The sequence below is a fragment of the Microtus pennsylvanicus genome, chromosome 9 (assembly GCF_037038515.1).
Source record: "Microtus pennsylvanicus isolate mMicPen1 chromosome 9, mMicPen1.hap1, whole genome shotgun sequence".
NCBI classification, from domain to species: Eukaryota; Metazoa; Chordata; class Mammalia; order Rodentia; family Cricetidae; genus Microtus; species Microtus pennsylvanicus.
Genome location: NC_134587.1, coordinates 77746457 through 77769707, shown reverse-complemented (window position 1 = coordinate 77769707; position 23251 = coordinate 77746457). Strand labels below are relative to the sequence as shown.

Here is a 23251-nt window from a genome sequence, read left to right as displayed (position 1 = left end):
GCGGTAGGACTTACACAGCATGAGAGACTGTGGTGTTTCATAGAGACTGGAGGGAAAAGAGCAGGAAGAGGGGACAGCCTGCTCTATGACCTACTTTTAGCTCCCCTGTGGGGTCTGGACTGTTGCCTCAAAGCCACTTGATGCCAAGACAACTGTCACTGCCAAGTGTTGGCCTAAGTCCTGAAGTTCTTCAGTTCCCAACCTGGAACTTCAAGTGCGTTCTCGCTAGCTTTAAGGTATTCTTCCCTACAGCCCATTGTGTTTCTCACGACCCTAGGACAGGCAAATTCCTTCTTTTTATGTGATATGAAGGAAAACCAGAGGATTAAATTGTTACTTTTTAAATGACAGAACATTTAGAAATGATTGTTTTACACTTCAAGGAAGGAGTGTTCAAGGATACTAACAGCTACTGTTACTAGTTAAGCAGTCTATAAAACAACATAACCCTTGCAGAAACAAAAATATCAAACAATCCACAACCCCAGAGAACCTAAATAACAAAGAGGGCCCAAGGAAAGACATACATGGATCTACATAGGAACAAGAAAAAGACAAGATCTCCTGAGTGAACTGGGAGCATGGGGGCAGAAGGGGAGAAAGGAAGAAGGGAGGAGAGGGGAGAAAAATGTATAGTGCTATAAAAACAATAAAAAAGAAAAAAGAAAAAAAGAATAACAAATATGATGGCAAAAAAAAAAGCAAAAGCCAATAGACAAATTAGCTTCACCATGACAAAATACCCGACCTGGCCAGCTTAAAAAGAGTAAAAGTGTACTTTGGCTCACACCATCATGCAGCTCACACCACCATGTAGCTCACACCACCATGCAGCTCACACCATCATGTAGCTCACACCATCACGTAGCTCACACCATCACGTAGCTCACACCATCACGTAGCTCACACCACCACGTAGCTCACACCACCATGCAGCTCACACCACCATGCAGCTCACACCATCACGTAGCTCACACCATCACGTAGCTCACACCACCATGCAGCTCACACCACCATGCAGCTCACACCATCATGTAGCTCACACCACCATGTAGCTCACACCACCACGTAGCTCACACCACCATGCAGCTCACACCACCACGTAGCTCACACCACCACGCAGCTCACACCACCATGCAGCTCACACCATCATGTAGCTCACACCATCATGTAGCTCACACCACCATGCAGCTCACACCACCACGTAGCTCACACCACCATGCAGCTCACACTATGTAGCTCACACCACCACGTAGCTCACACTATGTAACTCACACCATCATGTAGCTCACACCACCATGCAGCTCACACCACCATGTAGCTCACACTATGTAACTCACACCATCATGTAGCTCACACCACCATGCAGCTCACACCACCACGTAGCTCACACGATGTAACTCACACCACCATGCAGCTCACACCACCACATAGCTCACACCATCATGTAGCTCACACCACCACGTAGCTCACACCACCATGCAACTCACACCACCATGTAGCTCACACCACCGTATAGCTCACATTACCATGCAGCTCACACCACCACACAGCTCACACCACCCAGATGTTGACGCGGCCTGCTGCCTCTTCCCTTGACCACAAACCCCGTCAGATCTCCTCAGTGACCCATGCTCCAACCTTAGGTCTCAGAAGCTGTGTCCATACCGCACTGCTGCTTGCTTTCTTAATACTTCCCAGTTTTTCCTAAGCCCTGTCACATGTGACTCTCCCTTTCTGGTCCAGAGAAACCCAGTCTGGGCTGCTGGCTCCTGGCTCCTGGCTTCCATCAGTCATCCACACCCTGCTAATGCTCCAGAGTTCCTTTCCTGTCTTTTGGTTTTGTTTTTAAAACTCTGAATATGTAAAATGTGTTTTCTAGGGGCTGGAGAGATGGCTCAGTGGTTAAGAGCACTGACTGCTCTTCCAGAGGACGTGGGTTCAATTCCTAGCACCTACATGGTAGTTTATGCCTTTCTGTAACTCTAGTTCCAGGGGATCTGACACCCTCCACAGACATACATGCAGGTAAAACAGTAATTGAAATATATATAATGTTTTGTAATTATAAAAGTAAAACAGGGCAACACTAAAAAAATTGAGTTGTTTGATGTGGAATTCCCCTCTGTATGCTGTGAATAACATTGGTTAATTAAAAAAAAACAACTATCTTAGGCCTGTGCAGGGCAGAACAGAGGTAGGCAGGGAAAACTAAACTGAATGCTGGAAGAAAGAAGGTGGAGTCAAAGAGAAGCCTTGTAGCCAGAGACAGACCCAGAACTTTACCCAGTAAGCCACAGACAGCCTCGTGGTGATACACAAATTAATGAAGATGGGTTGATTTAAGATATGAGTTAGCCAGAAATATGCTAGTCATTGGCCAATCAGTGTTTTAAATAATATAGTTTTTATGTGATTATTTCAGGTCTGAGCTGCCAAGTGGCATGGAACAAACAAGTGGGCTCCCACTACAACAACTGTTACTTATTCCAAGAGTGATGGAAATATTTCATGTCTTGATAGTGGTGATAACTTTATAGTTGTTTGCTATTGTTGGTTTTGTTGATGTGTGTGTGTGTGTGTGTGTGTGTGTGTGTGTGTGTGTGTGTGTGTGTGTGACTCATGACAAGAAAGCAAGCGACTGTAAGGCAGATGCCTAGTTTAAGTGTCCTTTAGGCCGAACATGTTTGGGGAGCAAAGAAAGGTCCATATGATATTCATTGGTGAGTCAGCAGAGACAGGGAGAATTCATAAGATGCTATGTGTTGGCTGGGCAGTGGTGGCACAGGCCTTTAATCCCAGCCCTTGGGAGGCAGAGGCAGGAGGAACTCTGAGAGGTCGAGGCCAGCCTGGTCTACAAAATAAGTTCTGTGACAGCCAAAACTGTTACACAGAGAAACCCTGTCTCAAAAAACCAAAATAAAATAAAAAGAAGCTATGTGTTGAAACTCAGAACTAATTCAGATTTTCTTCTAAATGCAATGGGAAGTGGTTTTAAGTCGGTGACTTGGGAGGATAACAGGATTGCATTGCCTGTTTTAAAACGGCATTCTAGGCGTATCTAACTCAACACAGAGTAATCATTGTTTCAGTTTGCCCGTCCTTCTGAGAACTTGTGTCTTGCACTGCTTGGATGGCCTTGTGATGTGGCTGTAGCTGTGCACGTGGCCCACATCCCTGGACATAGTCACTGCTCAGGGTGAGCAGGTGAGACAGGATCAAATGGATCCTTCTGCTGGTATCTCAGTGTGGTGCTGCTCAACAGGACGTGGCTTTGCCTCTGACGTCGGAGTTGGAAAAATGAAAAGGTCAAGCTGTTGGCTTCATGTTTCCTGCCATATGGAAAAGCCCCATCTCAGAGTAGAAGGAATGAGGTCAGGAGAGGCAAGCAGAGAGGAGAGAAGAGAGGAGAGATTGGGAGTAACAGGAAGCCAATCTCGCGGTCTGTGTTCCTGGGGTCCCAGAAACTAATCTTAACCTTCCCAGGGCAGAGTGGAAGCCTCCTCAATTGAAGCTTGTTGAGTTTCTGCTCTTATCACCCTCAGGCATCCCTAATCCAGTGACTTTTGACACCAGCTTTTGGGCTTTGGCTTTCTTTCATTTGCATCTTTTATTCCTAAGAGCTTGAAAGAGAGCAGAAGAAATGAGGGGAAATTAACAGAGCAGGTGCCTGGCTGGGGACCAGCGAGAAGGACATTAGCAATTCCTGCTTCTAGCAGCAGGGTCCTCATTAAGAAATCACAAGTGTTTGGATTAAACACTTCACCCTCTCCAGCAGGCAGAGCCATGTGACTGTCTGTGGGTGTCAATTATGATCAGAAAAGATGAGGATTACTTCTGAGCAGAAAATTTTTAATCAGTGTGCAATTTGCTGGATCTCTTTCCCAAGTCTCTATAAGGAAAGTTTTATTAATTTTGCACATTCAAAAGGATCTTCACGATATTTTTAGACAAAGAGCAATAAACATGGGAAGGAACACAAAGACTGATGGAATAATGGACCAGGGGAGTCATGGCCAGGGTTGTTACCAGGAAGTGTGGTGGATGGGTGGGAGGCTGCTTGTGGAAGGTGAGGGTTCCTTCAAAGACTTTGTACACATTTTGCTGGAGCACCAGTCATGAGTCTGTGCTGACAAGACTGCTGTGCAACCTTAGCAGGCAGAGGACATTCCTTCCAAAACAGTCTCTGTGTGTGTGTGTGTGTGTGTGTGTGTGTGTGTGTGTGTGTGTGTGTGTGTGTATGCGTGTGCATGTGTGTGTATGTGTGTGAGTGAGCGTGTGCATGTGTATGCGTTGGTCATGCTGATAGAACCCAGGGTCTCACTTATAATAGGATCCACCCATTCCCACTCATATTTACTTACACCCTACCTCTGACCTACACAGAACAGCCTAAAATATGTTTAATAAGGAAATGAATAATGAAATTTGACAATTCAATGATATTTCTCTTTAATTTTTGAATTTTAAAACAGTCTGATCTAGGCATGGCTGATAGGCAACAGCCTGTGCATAGTGAAAGTACCTGTCTTAGGGTTTCTATTGCTGTAAGAGACACTATGATCACAGCAAGTCTTATAAAGGAAAGCCTTTAACTGGGGCTGGCTTACAGTTTCAGAGGTTTGGTCCTCCTTTATCATCATGGCAGGAAGCATGGCGATGTGTAGGCAGACATGGTGTTGGATAGTTGCTGAGAGTTCTGCATCTGAACTGACAGGCATCAGACCCCTCAAAGCCCACCCCCTAGTGACCCACTTCCTCCAACAAGGCCACTCCTCCTAATAGTACCACTCCCTATGAGGCTATGGGCAAGTAGGCTGCTAGTTAGTTCCTCACTGTTTGGCCTGCTAGTTCTAGCTTCTGTTGGTTAATTCTTATATATTAATTTAATACATTTCTATTAATCTGTGTGTTGCCACGTGGTTGTGGTTTATCAGCTAAAGTTCTGTCTGGCTCCAGCGGGGCTACATGACTTCTCTCTGACTCCACTCTTCTTTCTCCCAGCATTCAGCTTAGTCTTCCCTGCTTACCTAAGTTTTGTCCTATCAACAGGCCCAAAGCAGCTTCTTTATTCATTAACCAATAAAAGCAACACATAGAAGGACCTCCCACACCATATAGGGACCATTTTTATTCAAACCACCACAACCTAATCTGCTAAATCTTAATGGATGTAGCCACGGAGAAAACTACACAATCAACTAAGGTCCTGAGCGTATTCCTCAACCCAAACTCCCTTATCTCCCTCTGCGGGTCAAAGCTCCCACTGTCCCGACCATGAGGAACTTTTGGAATGTCAAACTTATGGGCTGAGAAGAAGATAAACAACAACAGGCACAGTTTCAAAGACAAACTCTTGGTATATGACGAGACCATCAACAAAACAAAATGAAAGGTTTGCTTTCTTTTACCCAGGTTTTACACTCCTGAAGGTCACTGGGTAAAAGTACTCAGAAGAGCTGAAAATGCTCCCAGGGTCAAGGTCTCCCTCCTGGGTCATCAAGGAGATAGACATTGCCCTTGACCCACAGAGGTAGGTCTAAGGAACTCTGGGAAGGCTTAGTTTTATCCCCAAGAGCTCTTCTTTCTCCAATAGAGCAAGGCATTTATGACATTCCTAGCTTGCTGGCTATTGTTTGTCATTTTCTTCCTCCATGAATTAAAAGATTAAAAAAAGGAGATTGGAACGTCTATTCTTGCCAAGGCTGGACCAGTTTTCCTATAGAATCTTTTAGTATTACCACACCGGACCAAGCTGGTCTACAAAGCCAGTCCCAGGACAACTAGGGCTACACAGAGAAAGCTTGTCTCACACACACACACGCACACACACACACACACACATACACACATACACTCACACACAAACACATATGCTTATATCTTAGAAAATCACTATTAAATGCCAAAAATGTATATAGTTTTTATTCATTCAGTACACTCTTTTCAATTGTTCCCCCTCCCCTACCCAATGCAAAAAAAATAAATAAATGAAGCTTCAATCTACGTTCCAACATATCATCACACATTTTAAACAAGGACTCATTAGGTTTAATCATATGCACACCACTAAACCCCTCTCATTGTGTTGGAATTACAGTAAGACTGGGGAGTTACTAACCTGAATCATCTTGTGATGCCCGAGGATTACTTCTTGTCTTGGTAAATCATGGCAGTTTCTCCTTGTTGTTCCTCACGACTCTCTCAATATGTTACATACATGAAAGGGGCGGGAATGAAGTCAGTAGGTAGCATCCTTTGCCCTTCGCAGGACTCACCACTCCGTGTGAGTCTCTGAAGGGAGTCCAGGCCCTACAAGGAAAAAACAAACAAACAAAAAATAAGCCACTTTACAAAATAAGAATATCAAACCTGCTACTTACTACTGTCTCTTCTTCTCTCGGCTAGTGGGAAGCCATCTTCTAAGACAAACCTTCTGTAATTTTGGGGGTGTAGCATGTGAGTGAGCTGTCCTAGAAGGGAGTCAGCACTTTAAAACACAGAGCAATGGCAGTTTTAGGGTTCAAGGATTTTCTTTACAGAGTTAAAACTGCACAGAAAATAATGGAGTATTTTCAAGGTCAATATTCTTTCTGGTACAGATAAAGCTCCAAGGATAAAGATTAAACAGATCCTGCTCCTGTTCAGGGCCCTTAGATGCTGTGATCTACTGGAAGATGGATCTAATAGACCTAGTGGATGATGCTATGATCTGGCGTCAGAGGGGATGAAGAGGAGGTGGGAGGGGTGTTCAGGCCTGGACAGGGGCTTCTTGTGGTATCTGAAGGACAAGTAAAGTGCATGAATCTTGGGAAAGTGAACTGGATTAGAGATCATGACAAAAACCAAAACACTGCCACTACCACCACCACCAAAACCCCAAAACATTATCCTAGCACTTGGCAGTCAGAAATACATTCAGGCAGAGATGACCGTGCAGCGTGAAAGGAATGAGGTGGTGACGCCAAAGGCCACTAACACTTCCCTGTCATACATGGCAGCTAGTCACCTCTACTGGAGTGCTGGACAGTTCCGTGTAGGAAACATGAGGGCACACATACTAAGCAAGAATTACACGGAAAGCCACGAGAAGAGAGGACGAAGGTGTGTAAGGATGCAGTTTCCCACTGTCTAGACTCTGTTCGATAGAGATCAGCCAAGAATAATGGCTTGGTACAAAAGGTGTGGGCAAGGACGGAGTGGCTGAGGGAAAAAGCACAGATAGCAAAAGTTGCTTCTGCAGCTTGGAGTGACACAAACTCTGTGACTCTTAAGTAATGGGACCAGTGAAACAGCCCCATTCGTGCGCAGAATTCTCCGTGGAAACTCCTGAGATCCGCCAGAGGGGTCACAGTGGAGACCGAAAGGGAAGGAACGCAAGAGTTCCCATGGACCGCCTAGGATGCTGGGCTCCGAAACAGCAAAATGCATGGCCCTGGGAGAATACGGCCCCCTCTATGATTACAGAGCCTGCCAGGCATCTCTGTAGAAACAGTGTATGGAAGGGAAGGGACAAAATTAAAATGGTTATTTTTTTTTCCTTGAGGAAAACAGATCCAACATGTCTCCAAGAAAATTTCATTCTTTCCTTCAAAAATTTCAAGGATTCTGTGTCTTAGTGGATTTTGATTTTGAGTGGAATATTATTCTTACAAACAAAGTGAGTCTAATAATCTCCAGGTGGGGAAAGTGAACGTGTGAAGTTATGGGAGGATGATGCGGGGACACACACACGCACGCACGCGCACATGCAGGCATGCACGCATGCACAGCACCGAGAGTTCCAACACAGGCCCCTTTAATAGGTTGCTCCTCCACAGGCGATGGCTTGGTCTTCTTCGTGGTAACTAGATGGTAATTCATTCTGATTTCACAGATTAGAAAATAATGCCAGAAAAGAACAGGAAAATCAAACATGAAGTTTAAGGGGAATGGACATAGAGAGACCAGCTTCCCCGAGGCAATCTCTGCTGGTGTCAATTTGACAAAACTAGCTTGCAGCCTGTGTGGAGATCAAAGGATCAGAGCTCACAACGGCAGCCCACGAGGAGATGATTCGGATGTTCTGAACAGCAAGACCAGACGCAATCATTCATTGTGCGCCCACTTTGCTGTCAGGATAAATGGTCATGCAGGCCAGGGGACAGGGAATTGATCTACAAAGAGATTTTAAATGAAGATCATGGTGCCTAACTAGAGACCAACGAATGCACAGATACTCTTAATTTTATAGAGTAAAATTGAGGGGCAAATATAAGGCTGTGCTACGAATTCTCACAAAATATATTTTATAATACAATTAGCTTCGAAGCAGGTGCTCTGGGTTTCTTTCTGAGAACACAAAGCCGATGGTACTCTTGGCTCATGAAGAGTCCTTGTGTATACAAAATACAGAAAACCTGATTGCTAAGGATCACAGTTTGCTGGTTCTTCCTCCCAACTTGTCTCTCTTGTGTCTTCCCAAGTCCTTTCCACCCCTTCAGCCCGAAGTTCGCGCTTATCTAGGTCAGGAGCCCCCTTTTCTTGAGGATTTTACAGTCCAGGAAAACCTCCAGGGGATATTTGCTTTACCAGGAGAAGCTGATATTTCTCTGAGATCTAGGATATGACATGAATGACGGATGCCACAACACTGAAAGCTCAGCATCCTCGCTTCGAGGCTTTCCTCTCCTCTGACTTACCAGCAGCGCCAAGCTTATAATCAAGAAACACCTGACAATAATGCCGGGTCCACAGTTGTCATCCAGCAATCTGGGTGGCAAGGAGAAAAATGGAAAGAAAAGAAAAAGATAAAAATGAGGTCAGAAGGGAGGAAAGAGAGGGAGAGGGAGGGAAGGGGAGCGCCCATTCACTTCTGCTTTGTTCTTTTAAACAAGACAATCTACCTGTTTGTCTGCTAGGTTTACAGGGTCATCTGAGGCTCGCTTCCCTTTGCTCCAGCTCCCAGTCCTGCACACAGAGCAGTCTGTCACAAGCTGAGACAATGACTCCTTCGTTCTCACGAAAGCCTTCTCACTGTTAAAGGGTTAGTGGACCAAACTGTAGCGTTGGACAACCAGGACGTGTTGGTGACCTTATGTCCCCAGGAGTGGAATCTGTGGGGATGACTCTTTGCTGCTGTTAAAGAGGCCTGGGCAAAGACTTTCCACTAACTTTTCACACAAGGAGCCCTCTCCTGGTGGTTATGGTTGCAGAGTTATGCGACTGTACGTAATGCCACTGAAACATGTATTCAGAAATGGTTAGAACAGTAGGCTTTGTGGAGTTTTTTGTTTGCTTGGTTTTTTGGTTTGTTTGTTTGGTTAGTTTGCTTCGGTTTGAGACAGGTTTCTCTGTGTAACAACTTTGGCTGACCCAGAACTCACTTTGTGGACCATACTGTCCTGGAACTCACAGAGATCCACCTGCCTTGGCCTCCCAAGTTCTGGGATTAAAGTCAGGCACTACCACACTCAGCAGTTTGGTTTTTTTTTTAACCATAATAAAAAGCAAAACTTTTAGTTACCTATGCAAGTCGTGCTTTGGTCGTGTAGTCCCTACCTCTGTATGGGAGTCATGTCCACCTGAGGCACTCGGAACCACACTGGCTATCAAACTAACAACTCCTGTCTCTGAGCTTCTCCTTGTGTTCCCTGCCTTATATCTGGAGGGCAAGACTCCACAAACAACATTCTTCTTTGCCAGATGACTCTGCCTCAGGAGACTTAGAGGGCAAAAGTCAGAGGAGGGACCAGCTCCTTCCTCTTAGCTTCCTGTTCCTCCCTGAGTTGCCCAGCAACTAGGAGCAGTGGGTCAGGTTCTAGTTGCTTCCGCTCTCCCAGACCAGGTGTTACACCCCTAGGAGACGCCACACCAGGCAACCAGGGCCCTTCCTGAGAGATGTGGACCCAGAACACAATCTGTCCCCGGACCTCACGCATGAGCCTCTAACTCAAAGGTTTGGAAAGAGCTCAGAAACTATGAGCGATATCTGTTTTGTTTTCCCCCATTTATCTTCTTGTTTACTATTATTAACATCTTGTGTGTGTGTGTGTGTGCGCGCGCGCGTGTGTGTGTGTGTGTGTGTGTGTGTCAAAGGATAACCTATGAGAGTTGGAGCTCCACTTCCATCATGAAGGTTCTGGGAATTGAACTCAGGTCGTTAGGCTTGGTGACAAGCACCTTAACCTGCTGAGCCATCTTGTTGGCCCAGCCCTACTTCTTAATTTCTATCAGAGGGGCTTCTCCATATTTTTCTTGAGTACAGGACAAGCAGTCTATGAGATACTCGATCAATTAATAAAATACTTTAAAATCTCAACCATATGCTGAATATTTATGCTAGGTGCTTTAATAATCATCATTTTAAATTCATCAAAGATTCAAGTTTAAAATTTGAAACATAGCTATATTAAGCCTCATGAAAACTCAAAAGTAGAAGTCACAGAAGATTGTGACTTGTGCTACCCAAATCATGCTACCCACAATCCCAAGTGGTCAGCCCTAGACATAAGTACATACAAGCAATGCAAGATGGACTTGGTGGGTATTATGTACATGTTTGGATGCACACATCTATATATGTAGTATAATATATATATATATATATAACTATATGTATATATGCAACGATAATAAGAAAGAGGTCAAGAGATCATGAATCTGGGAGGAGACACAGGAGTTGTGGGAAGGGAAAGACAGAAGTGATACAGATGCTGGAGCTTATATATGAAGTTCTCAAAAACACTATTAAAATCAAGAATAAAGAACTGAGAGACAATTCTGCAAGTGCCCTTCCTCTTTGGTGTGCTCTCCCCATCTCCCTTCCACCTCCTTTCTCTCAAGGAAGTGTTTCATGTGTCCCAGGCTAGTCTGGAACTTCCTATGCAGCTGAGGATGACCTTGAACTTCCGATCCTTTATTATAATTCTGAGCTAGTCCAGCGGTCTATGAAATGCTGAGGATCAAACCAGGGCCTCGTGCAAGCTCTGTCACCTCTGCTCTACTTCCCCAGTCCCTAAGCTCTGACTCTTGATGCAGAACATGTTCTCTAACAGCCCAAGGTACCACAAAGCTTTCAAATCCATCACATCACACAGATCTAGGAGCTAGGAAGGGGTGAGGCACAGGATAGAAAGCAGTTAAGTAAGTAGTACAAAGCCCAGAGGTTGCTCCTATTCCCATTTCCAAATGAAGCTATATTTTTTAAGGTTTCCAGTGCATTTTATTTAAGTGCTTTGTGTACTTGTGTGTGTGTATGTATGTGCAGGGGCACACTTATGCCACAGTATGCGTGTAGAGGTCAGAACAGAACTTTGTAGAGTTCGATTGCCAGATATCATGTACTGAACATCTATATACTTTTTCTAATCCTTATTTCATAAATAACATAGTAGTTGTTTATATAGCGTTCTCCTGGTGTTAGGAAATATAGCCAATGTAATGATTTAAAGCGTTTGGGAGGAGCTTCACAGGCTTTAGTCAAATACTGTGTCACTCTCCATAAGGGGTCCAAGTGTCTGGAGAAAAACTTTAGGTATCCGGAGGGAATTCCCCAGTATGCTGAGTGCAGACTACATGCACGAGTCTTGCGTGGCTTCTGACTTTGGTCCCACAGACTTGCTGTTTGCAGTCTAGCCAGGCCGTGCCAGGTGGTTTATATATAGCATGGCTGCACTGTATCTAGTGATTGTCTGGCACTGTTAAACAGGAGGATACCTACTGAAAGAGAGGAATGGATACACTTATGCTCCTCTGAACACTCACCGTGGCGCTTCCTGGGCTGCCTGCTCTAGTGGGAGCTGAACACAATGGAGACAGGAGTTCTCTGGGTTAGCAGCCGGCACCTGGAAACATGGGGGTCTCCAGAGGCCTCCTGACCTGGCTGGATTTTATGAACAACGCCCAAAGTGTCAAAGTGTCTGTCACTGGGCAGCGTTTGTTTAGAAGAGAAAAATCCTTGTGGAACCTTCCAACTAAAGGGCAAGCCTACATCTTTCCAGACTAAACGATCAGAATCACGAAGGTGTGTGGACCTTGTGCCCCTCTGATGTTACCCACGATGAACAAGCCACAACCGAGGGGGGTCACTTACTCCCCCAGATTTCTGCGGATTCCCTTGACATAGATGCCTTTTATAATAGCACGAGTGTCTCATTCACTATTGACTTTTAAAAAGTACATTCCTTATTGTGTGCATGTGTGTGCACCTGTGTGCCGTGGTGCACATGTGGAGGCCACAGCACAGCTGTGGGGATTCAGCTTTCTCCTTCTATCATGTGGGACCTGGGGACTGATCTCAGGTTGCAGGGCTTGGCCAGCAAGCGTCTGTACTGGTTAAGCCATTTAATCCATCCACCCACATATCGCCTTTTAAAAAGCGGCTGTGTGCTTTTAAGGACTCCTAGCCTGTCAATGGGCAAAACTGGACTTGTACCAATGCTTCAGATCCACTTGCTGAGCTCGGTTCCAGTTCTCATTGGCATGATGATCATCGTACAATTTATCATACACTGTTCTGAAAGTATTACACCACAGTTATCGCTCATCCACCGAGAATATACCATCTGGCCCTCAGTAGACTGATGGTGGTAATTATAGTAGCAAAGTGATTAACAGAGAAACTGGAAAAGCAGGAGGCGTTGCCAGTCTTTAGAGCTACTTTAATTAGAACGGATGCGTTGCTTACACTGCCTCGGTGGGAAAAAGTTAAAAACAATCCAACTGCAGACATCCTAGAATGGTCCAATATTAATAGGAACAAGACTCCTTCTGTGTCATTTTTAACAGAAAAGAATCTCACTACCCTGCCTTTTAACGTCACGGCCTCTGCCACATTCCTGTGATCTCAGAAGGTTGAGTTTTGTGTGGGAGCTTCAGAGTGAAGCAAGCTTGTCAGCCGGGACTTGTGAGCAGCTGGTGACGCCTAGCTGCACTGTTGATTCCCACCAGGATGCCTAATCCTAAACCTTCAGTGACTTTGTCTTTGTGCTTCTGCCCCACTCGTTATTATTTAACTGGTCAAATGTGGGGCCACAGACGTGGATCCTCTCCACCTTGACTGAAGGTCAGAGTTCAGGCCTAGTCTTGCTCCTTCAAGGTTATTGACAGGAGATTTGACTTAATAACAAAGATATCTTGGCTAAAATTGTGGCCACTTGGTGTTTTGGGTATTAATATGGTAATCATTAATATGGTAATCATTTTGTTCGTTCCTTGTATCATGATAAAAAAGACTTTTGTTTTCTTCCCCTTTTTTGGATTGGCACATGTAAAGATCATAAGAAATAAACAAGGACAGACTCGGGATTCACTGAGTTGCCCTCCTGGTAATATCCTATGTCTCTGTATCTCTTTTGTGTCTCTGTTTCTCTCGTCTAACATTTTTAATCCACACATTCCTATCCTGGAACATACAAACCTTTCGAGACCGAACCCGGACAGATGTTGCTTCAAGGTTCGGTTGCAACAAAGATATCGGTGAAGATACTCAGAAAAAAATTCACTACTCCACAGGGAAGCAATGGACATAAAACGTGCAAAACGTTTATGCTTCTTGATTCAACATTTCCTGTGCTATTAAAAAACTTATTTTCATGTCACCTGGAATTTAACCACCTACATTTCCCTTGTCCCTGGAGGATGAACAGTTGTTGGGTATAATGATGTTGAAGCCCAGAATCTCTTAGGAATATAGTCTATCATAATGTAAAAATGGGAAGGAACACCATTGATATGGGATGTCCTTCTTTATATGTGTTGCTTAGCAGAGTAAAGCCACGTAGGAAATCCAAACAGAGATATATAGCAAGATTAAGTGGATTCAAGGAGATGCCATGTAGCTACTGGGGAAGCAAGATGTGCGGTAACAAGCCATGAGCCTTATGGTAAAATATAAACGAATAGAAATGGGTTAATTTATAGTTAGAGCTAGTCAGTAGGAAGCCTGAGCCATTGGTCAAACAATTGTAACTGATATTAAGCCTCTGAGGGTTATATAGGTGGGCAGAGTGGGACCAGGTTGAGACGAGAAAACTCTCCTTCTACACACCATAAAATGTAAGGAATATCATAATGTGCATGGAGAGGCTCAAGCCACGTTTCCATCAGGTGGTTCATTGATCCACACACCAAAAGTGAGTGGCTCTCTAGGCATCCACACACTCTTGTGTCTATTCTTGTAGTGGTTTGGATGAGAATGGTCCCCACAGGCTCATATGTTTGAGTACTTGGTCCTTCATTGATGCAACTGTTTGGGAAGGAATTGGAGGTGTGGTCTTGTTGAAGAAGGTGTACCATTCCCAGGCCAGTCCCAGTTAGCTCTCTCCGACTCATGGTTGTACCTCAAGTTGGGAGTTCTCAGCTAGTGTTGTAGCTCCATTGCCTGTCTGCCTGATGCCATGCTCCCTGCCCTGATGGTCATGGCATGGCCCTGTTCCTGTAACGGTAAGGCCCAATAAACTCTTTCTTCCAGAAGCTACCTTGTTCACAGCAAGAGAAAAGTAACTAAGATGGCTCTTGGAAGTTAGAAGGTGTTGGCGCCTACCATTTGCTAAGTAAATACGTGCTGAGTTTGATGTTTAGATCAGTGAAAAGTTAAAGCTGTCACAATATTTAATAAGGGAAACAGCTGAGATGGATCTGTTTCAGTACTGAGGTATTATTTATTTTAATGGCATTCATAGAAAACTTTCAATTTATGCTACATAATTTTATTCTTTCTAAGCAGCTGATAAATACCCCTTTTCAACTGGGGACAAATTATGTCAGGAAGTTATAGAGTAGTGACGCTTTCTATGGCCTTACCGGCTTTGAATAGAGCAACCTTTTAGATTCTATAAGAATTATCCAAGAGCTTCCACCCTGTGGGTGTCAAGAGCTGCCGGATGCTCAAGTATCATAGAAAATGACGTATTTATCTACCACGCATGCACATCTTCCTGCAAGCGATGCACCGTCCCTTGTATCTAATACAAGGCAAATGTTCTGCAAATAGTTATCAAATTTTATTGTATAGAGAATAACAGTAAGAAAAAAAATAGAAATTTTTAGAGCGTTTTCTCCCAAATAGTTCTGGTCCCTGACTGGTCAAATCTGTGGATGCAGACCCATGGATAGAAGGGCTGCTTTTTAATGCCTCCGCAGCCTGCCTTGTCCCCCAGCTGTGACCTCTCACCCTGTCACTTGTCTCAAGTAGGGTACCTCACTCTGTAACTTGCTACGTCTTATCTGCTTTGGGCTTAACATTGATCATATCTGAACCAGAAGACTCACAGGTACCGGAGGAGTAGGCTTTGGATAAGTGAACTGGGTGGTACCTATACTGACTCTCTATAGGCTGTATTGGTTCTGTTCTGTGATGAGGAGATGAAGATGCTGGGGGAGGAGCTGGCCACACCTGCAACGCTGACACGTGATAGCCTTCTGCTCTTCAGCTGGGCTCCCTGGCCCCATCCCACCCTCTGGGTTCTCTCTTGGGCAGTGACATTAAATCCCTGTAGCTGGGTCTTCCAGTTTGCTCCATTGTCTGAAGCAGCCCACACCTGCTTTGGACTTATGCAAACCTCGGCGGTGTCGTGGGGGTGTGACTGTTTACATTGCACAGAGAGGTTTTCAGTTCTGAGTAAGTGCCACGATTATGAGAGCTGCACCAAAGTAGGAAATATGCCAGTGGAAAGGCTGCTCTCATTTGCAGGCAGCTTGCATTGTATTTTACAAGAGCGTGTTTGACATTTTAAGCCTTCCTGTGACAGCAGAGTGTACTTCTCCTAGCAGCGGGAGTTATTAAGTTGGTGCCCAGAATAAACCAGACTGTTTGGGAAAGTTTCATTTTTTTTTCCAGTTTCCATGTTACAGTTTATGACTGGGTTGGTTTCTTCGGAGATAAGCCCAGGTTTAGTGGTACACTGTTTATAGCTTCAGATTTAAAGCCACAGGCATCATTTTTAACCTTTGAGGGAAGTCATTATAATCTACTTTTCAGGCAAATGAAACAGGGCAAGAGAGCTCTCGTTCTAAATTTAAACCTTTAAAATAGGACAAAGCACTCAACCCAACACCCCTGAGTCAGAAGAGAAAGCTTTCTTACAAATGGACAGAAACCATTACGTCGAATCTAAAATACAATGTTTCGTCTCAGGCTAATTACCTCATTTATTCTCAGGAAAATGGAATACATGCCACTATACGGCATGCTCACAGTACCAACTAGGTGAGATGCGAAAGCATATTTTCAAAATTAGGGAGACATATCAATTTTGAAAATTCATTAAAAATAACAGAAACAACCTGGAATGACTTGGTTCTCTCAAACTTGAATGGAAAGCTCCAAGTTCTATATGACCATCAAGATCTTTGTTTTACTTAGATTTATAAAGACAGGATTTCTCTGTGCAGTCCTGGGTGTGCTTGAACTCGATGTGTAGATCAACTTGGCCTTGAACTCACAGAGATCCAGCTGCTACTGCCTCCCAAGTGGTAGGAATAACATGCACCACCATCACCTGGCTCAGATCTTTCTTTAATGCTCTCCTCAACTTGTAGGAACTGAGATATTACACAGCTTCTTCAGGGAAAAACCAAGTCATAGGCAGCTAAATGCAAAACCGAAGCAGATGCGAGGAGTGAGGTTCGTGTATGCCTGAGAATCCCTCAGCATAGAAAATACGTATCTAGTTTCTAAGGACTGAACATTGGATTCATGAGTACCCTTTCCCCACAGCCATGGCCGTGTTTAGATGAACAGAAAGCAACAGTTCCTCATGCACATCTCTGACTAAGGTAGCTACTACATCATGTATTCCGTAACTAATGTTTTAGTGACTATTATTGACCTATAATAGAAATCATACCGAGAAACAACACATAGAATGCCCTCTACCTAAAAGAAATGTTCAATTAATCTTCAATGTCCAACTTGAATAGATAAATCCTAAGACACAGAGCAGTAGGAATTCAAAAGGCAAACTTTGAATTACAAATTTTAGTTACAAGCTTGGAAGAAGAAAAAAAAAACAGTCAAGAAATGGCTCAGCACTGAAGAACATGTATTGCTCTTTCAGAGGACTTCGGTTTGATTCCCAGCACTCACAACTGCCTGTAACTCCAGTTCTAGGGGATCCAATACCCTTTCTCCTGCCTCTGAGGGCCCTCTACTTACATGATGGATATACAGACAAGTAGGCACACACGCTACACATAAAAAGTTTGTAACCTCACAGATAATTGGCAAGATGCTTCTTGCCTATCGCAGAATCCATAGCAGAGTGTGAAGTCCGTCTTCTTCAGGTGTGCCTTCACAAGGACCCTCTCCATTCCCAAACTCATTCTCACTCTGACACAGTATGCTACACATAGACAGGTTGGTTCATCCTCCCTGCGCCAGATAAAAATGCCTCGCCATGATGAATAGAAAGGCTTCTGTGTGCACACACTGCTAATCCATTTCCAAAAGCCTGCACTGTAACAAGCAGGATAGACAGACCATCAAGAATGATATTGTAAATTACTTTGGCTTAAAGAGAAAAAAACAACAACAACACAAACCTTTAGAAGTAGAAAACTCAACATTTTATTCACGTATTTCTACGTGTTCTGCATCCTTACGGGGGGGTGTGTAGCTTCTTGTTGGACTTGTAGAGGATACAAGTCTTTCCCATGTTCTGTAGGATCCACAATATTCCTTTCTAGCCAAGTAAGAGCTCGCCCATGTTCTCACTAACTTGACACAAAGCCTTCAAGTTTTCTGCTTAGAAAAGTATGCAGAGAAAGCAATCCAGGCCTGCAGTAGCGTGATGGAGGGGCGCTGTGACAGACAGCTTTGCAGGGGCTTGCATTTTATCTGGGTTCAGGCTTATCAGTAAATAGATTCTATGGGCTCCCACTCAAGTGTTTAAACAATATGAAACTGCCCGGCAAGGAGGGACTACTTTGCTTGAGAGCCTGTGTGCATGCTCCTTACCTACTCAAAGCTCAAGTAAAATGGAGACTCCTAAGGTGCTTAGGAGACGCCTGCTGAGCACAGGACAGGGCCACTATTCATGCCCTGACACAGAACTTTGGTCTTAGTACAGGACATACTGTCCCTGATACCCCTTGAATTTCACAAAACACCTACCAAGACATACCCAGAGGTGTGTTTCCACGGTGACTGTAAATCCGGGCAAGCTGACCATTGAGATTAACCACACACGCTGTCTTAACAAGACTATCATCTACACCATAGACAGCAGTCACTCGAGGGTGTAGCTGTGTAACTTAGCACTCGGCACCAGTTTTAGTACAAAAACGTCTCAATATCTGCTTCTTGGGTCAGTGAACAAATACATAATTAAAGGCTCGAATTTTTTAAATGACATGTGGAAAACCCCACACGCTCTCAATACTCACTACCACCCTTTCAAATCAACAGCTCAATGACCTGACCAGGAAGAGTCACATTGGGATGACTTTTTATCATTTACATATAGATACATATTTACACAATATAGTACTTAGCAAATAAAAGATACTTTTGATTTTCTTTCATTACTTTTTTATATTTTTATGTCTTTGAGTATTTGCACGTATTTGTGTATATAGGAGTGTATGTTCATATACATCCAAGTATATACTTATATAAATCATGAGTATATACATATACATGCTATATATGTACCTTGGTGCCCACGGAGGCCAGAAGAGGGCACTGGACGTCCTGGAACTGGAGTTACAGAAGATTGTGAGCTGTCCCGTGGGTTCTAGAAATGAGACTGGTCGTCAGCAGGGGTAGAAACTGCTCTCGCTGAGTGGTCTTATCAGCCCCATTTTGACTATCAATCCACAACAGCAGCTTGGTAAACAACGCTGTCTCCAAGTGCACTCAAGTGTTTTGGCCCTGGCGAGAACAATGTCACCTTTACAGCCCAGAAAAAGGGAAGCACAGAGCTCAACTCCGAGTGTTTACTCCCCCGTGAATTAAAGAGAACTGGGGGAAGGAAGAGAAGCTGGACCCAGGGAGGTCATTTACATGGCTCTACAACAATATCTCCTTCTCTCCTTTGTAATTAATCAACTCATATTAGAGCCAAACAACTCCACACAAGAGACTACGAAATAAGCGGGTTTCGCAGACAGCAGCAGGGTGGTGGCTTGGGACGGAAGACCCGAGGGGTTACATAGGACAGAGCGTGGTTTGATTTAGCTGTGGTTTCTGATGGTGAGCGGCAGAGTGGCTAACTTACCAGTGTCATCACTACAGCTGAAGAATACGGTCATAGACAGTATGGTTTGCCCAGGTAACATTTATCATTCTGCATTTAGATGCTTTCAGCAATTAATAGAGGAGATAATGGAATGGTTTTCTTTTTTTGAGACGCAAGATTCAATTCAAGAAAATATATGTAACAGATTAACAAATTCAACATGCTCTTCCATTTTTTCAGCTCTTCCTACCTTTCCCAATGTTTAGGCAAAGTGAAGATGATTTTCCTCAATGATTAAGATTATTCCTGGAAGCCCAATGCAATTTCTGCATGCAAACAAGCTCACAATTTACTAACAGAAGAGAGGTGATTTGCAAAACAATTGAATCTGACAAATGCAGGGCTTAAAAGAAGTGATTGGAGTAAATTTAAGCATATTTTTATTTTGCTATCCAAGAAACAAGGCATTTATATATTTTTCAGCTTTAGAAAGAACACTGTGAGTGTTGCAAAGGAAAGAAAGAGGCGGCAAAACACAAGTTCGCGGGTGATTCATCTAATGAAAGGAGCAGCCAGCCAGATACTATTTCTGAATGGCCTCTGATCTTCCTTTGTTTTGTGGGTCACAGAATGGGTATCGCTAGCTGAAGCTTTGGTGGAGAAGATCATTGTAAAAATCATTTTCCTGGCACATGAAAGATAGCTTAGTCTGAAGTATCTGCTCAGCAAGCATGAAGACTTGAGTTGCCCAGAACTCATGTGAGAAGCTGGGCATCAGGGCTTGTGCCAGCCACCCCAGCATTGGTCAGGACAAGCCATGGTGGGCAAGACAAGCAGATCCCTCAAGCTCATCCGCCAGCCAGTGTAGCCGAGTTGACGAGCTTCGGGTTCACAGAGAGATGCTGTCTCAAAAAAAAATGAAGGTGTAGAACCATCAAGAGAAGATATCCAATACTTGCCTCTAACTCCTGCACACTCACACTTCCACACTAGGAAGCACCTAGACCAACCACTCGTCATAAAAACACACAGTCACAGGTAAAAACTCATTTTCGTCATCCAAACCAAAGAATATTTCATGTTTAGGTGTATAGTGACAGGTTTAGTAAGATTTACTTACTCAATGCCCTTTCCCCTAGAAATCTCAACCTCTCCACCTACAATATCCATCTGTTTGAAAGGGTCCTAGGCTACCAACTACTTTATTTTTTATTTTCTTTCACAAAATATAATTCAAAGTCAATCTTCGCCTACTTTGAATTGAGTACTCTGTCTTCTCTTCGTTAAACAGCAACTTTGCATCTAGCTTTTTGGTGCACACTTCATTCCCACGCTACTCCCCTTTCTGCTTTAAAGGACCTGTGACAATTTTCTGGTTGTCACAAGAAAGGGAGCATTCGGTACACTTAGCGCAGGAAGTGCTTTGGGAGAAAAAAATAAAAGGGGAAAGGTTGTGTCCATCTGGCACACAGTTGTGTGACAGAGAACAAGGTCACACATCAGACCGGGACTATGTAAATGAAGCAATGAATTGGAGTCAAAATGTAATTTCAAAAGCTGAGATGTTACCAAGGACACCTATGGAATGACAGAAGGAGAGAGGGGGGGAAAACAAAAGTGATAAATCTACCCATATGCAGAAGACGACCAACTATAAGTCCTTCAAATGACCTTGAGAAGATCTATCCATCAGGGGAGAAGGTTTTCATGTTACTACTCTGCCCTTTCCTTGAGTGACCAGAGCCTTCCCCAGGAGATTTCGAAAGGAAGCATGCCCTACAGCTCCATATTCAACCTGGACGCCTGTGTGAGGGACAGACATAGACATTGCATACATTTTAAACCAGACTCTGCTAATTTTTAAGAAGTTAAAGGCAGATTAATCTAAACCTCGTTTAGGGTGGGGCAGAGGGTCTGGGTGTAGACAAAGGGCCTTGCATGTGACAACCCCAGTGCTTGACTCCTGGTTTACACTTCCACCTCCCAACACAAAGCGCTGGCGGATGAATTATGATAAATACTGTTTCATTTCAGATTAGCTTTAAAAGTTGCAAATCCCCTTTTTGTCATTTAATAGTGTATGTGACCCGAGTAAAACAACCCAAGGCAAGACATCCACATACCACACTTTTCAACTAAGACTATATAAAAGAAAAAAATCTCCCAGGCCAGCCCCACTGCTCTCAACTCCTTCACACAGCCCTGTCAGACACACCTGAGCTCTGGGTACTTCTCCCAGCCCCTCTGGTTTTTGGGCAGGTACTGCTCAGTTTCCTCTAAATGTTCTTCCTTCATATAGTTTTTATAAGCAGCATTTCTGCCTTCATCCGTTTTCAGTTTCTATGCCTAATATTACATACGGGCTGCCTTGCAAGTTTCATTTAGCTGGTGGTTCTGAAGGCAGGAAGTTCAAGAGGGAATATTCACTTCTAGTTAACAATGCAGTAAAGCCTCTGTGGTGCTTTAGAGGATGGCCCCCAAAGGGAATGGCACTATTAGGAGGTGTGGCTTTGTTGAAGTAGGTGTGATCATTTTGGAGGAAATGCATCACTCTGGGGGTGGGCTTTGAGGTTTCTTTTGCTCAAGCTTCCCTCAGTATGACAGACTACTTCCTGCTGCCTACATAGTGTAAGACTCTCAGCTACTTCTCCAGAACCACTTCTGCCTGCAGGCCATGTTCCCTGCCATGATGATAATGGACTGAACCTCTGAACTGAAGTAAGCCATTACAATTAAATGTTTTCTTTTGTAAGAGTTGACCTGGTCATGGTGTCTCTTCACAGCAATAGAAACCCTAAGATGCCCTCTGTATAACTTCGGGGGGGGGGGGTACCACTACATCAATCAATACACCCAGTTCACTTCCTTCCTCTTCTATCCAGTCTCTCTCTCTCTCTCTCTCTCTCTCTCTCTCTCTCTCTCTCTCTCTCTCTCTCTCTCTCTCTGTGACTATGCATGCATGTATATGCATGTGTGTGTGTGTGCACGAATGTATGCACGTGTGCACATAGATGCCTATAGAGACCAGCAGGAGGTGTCCAATTCCTTGGAGCTGGAGTTACAGGCATTTCTGAGCTGTCTGATGTCCATACTGGGATCTGAACTCTTGGTCAGCTGAAAGAGCAGTAAGTGCTATTACTGTAGAGTCATCTCCAGCGCCTCTATCCACTCTTTATTACTACTCACTGCGTGCTAACAGTGGACTATGCATTTTACCACCATTATCCCATCCACTCCCCCACAACCACCTTCGGAAGAGTCATTACACCCAGTTCACATATGAGCTGGGTTTCACTTTAGAAGACCTAGTTAAATTGCAAAATGTTTTCCCTGGGTGGCTGGAAGTTTCTTTGCTATAGAAGTTCCCCCAGATGAATGACATTTTCCTCCTCTAAGCAGCTCTTATCAAAGGTTCTTAAGCAAAATTCTCCCTCTGGCTACCTAGAGAAGTGAGTTACAAAACCCAAGGGGCACTCAACTGGCCATTTAGAATCACTGTCCTTTCTGTGCTCCCAGGGACCAAATTATGTCAGAGTTGAACTCAGGTCAGCTTGATTCCCTGCAGCCTCTGTCGGCTTCCCCAGTTTTCTCTACACTTCTGTGCCACTGCTTTTAGAACAGTATTCATCTACAAGAGAAAACCGAGGATCACTGACAGCCCCGTCGCAACAATTCTCTCTGCCTGGGACTAATTTCAATGACATCTTTTGTTGGAATCCTGCTTAAAAATCCTTGGTGGAAAGTCACCGTGAACTTTTCTCTCAATGTCAGATTGTTGTGTATGCGTGGGCGGTGGTGGCACGTGCTTTTAATTCCAGCACTCGGGAGGCAGAGCCAGGTGGATATCTGTGAGTTCAAGGCCAGCCTGGTCTACAGAGCGACTTCCAGGGCAGGCTCCAAAGCTACTGAGAAGCCACGTCTCAAAAAAGAAAAACAAACAAACAAACAAAAAGATGCTGTGTGTAGCCAACAAGTCTACTTGTGGCTTGTTCAAGGTAGCAACAATTCCTTCATAGTCAAAGGCATCAAGCTTTGGAGGGCCATGCTTAAAGAAGCATAAACACCCCTACCCTTCAGAACTACGCCCAGTT

General features: G+C 44.1%; 1 protein-coding gene across 3 annotated transcripts in view; it reads right to left on the bottom strand.

Moving 5' to 3' along the window:
- Trmt9b (tRNA methyltransferase 9B (putative)) overlaps window positions 1-23251 on the bottom strand; it is a 51537-nt gene that overhangs the window by 26258 nt on the left and 2028 nt on the right. Inside the window, exons 2-4 of one of the 3 annotated variants that reach the window (XM_075986539.1) lie at window positions 18635-18716; window positions 8682-8751; window positions 6122-6312 (exon numbers count right to left, since the gene is read on the bottom strand). The gene's annotated coding sequence lies outside the window, so the exon portion shown is untranslated. The remainder of the gene's footprint in view (window positions 1-6121; window positions 6313-8681; window positions 8752-18634; window positions 18717-23251) is intronic. The other 2 variants (XM_075986538.1, XM_075986537.1) reach the window with 2 other exon arrangements.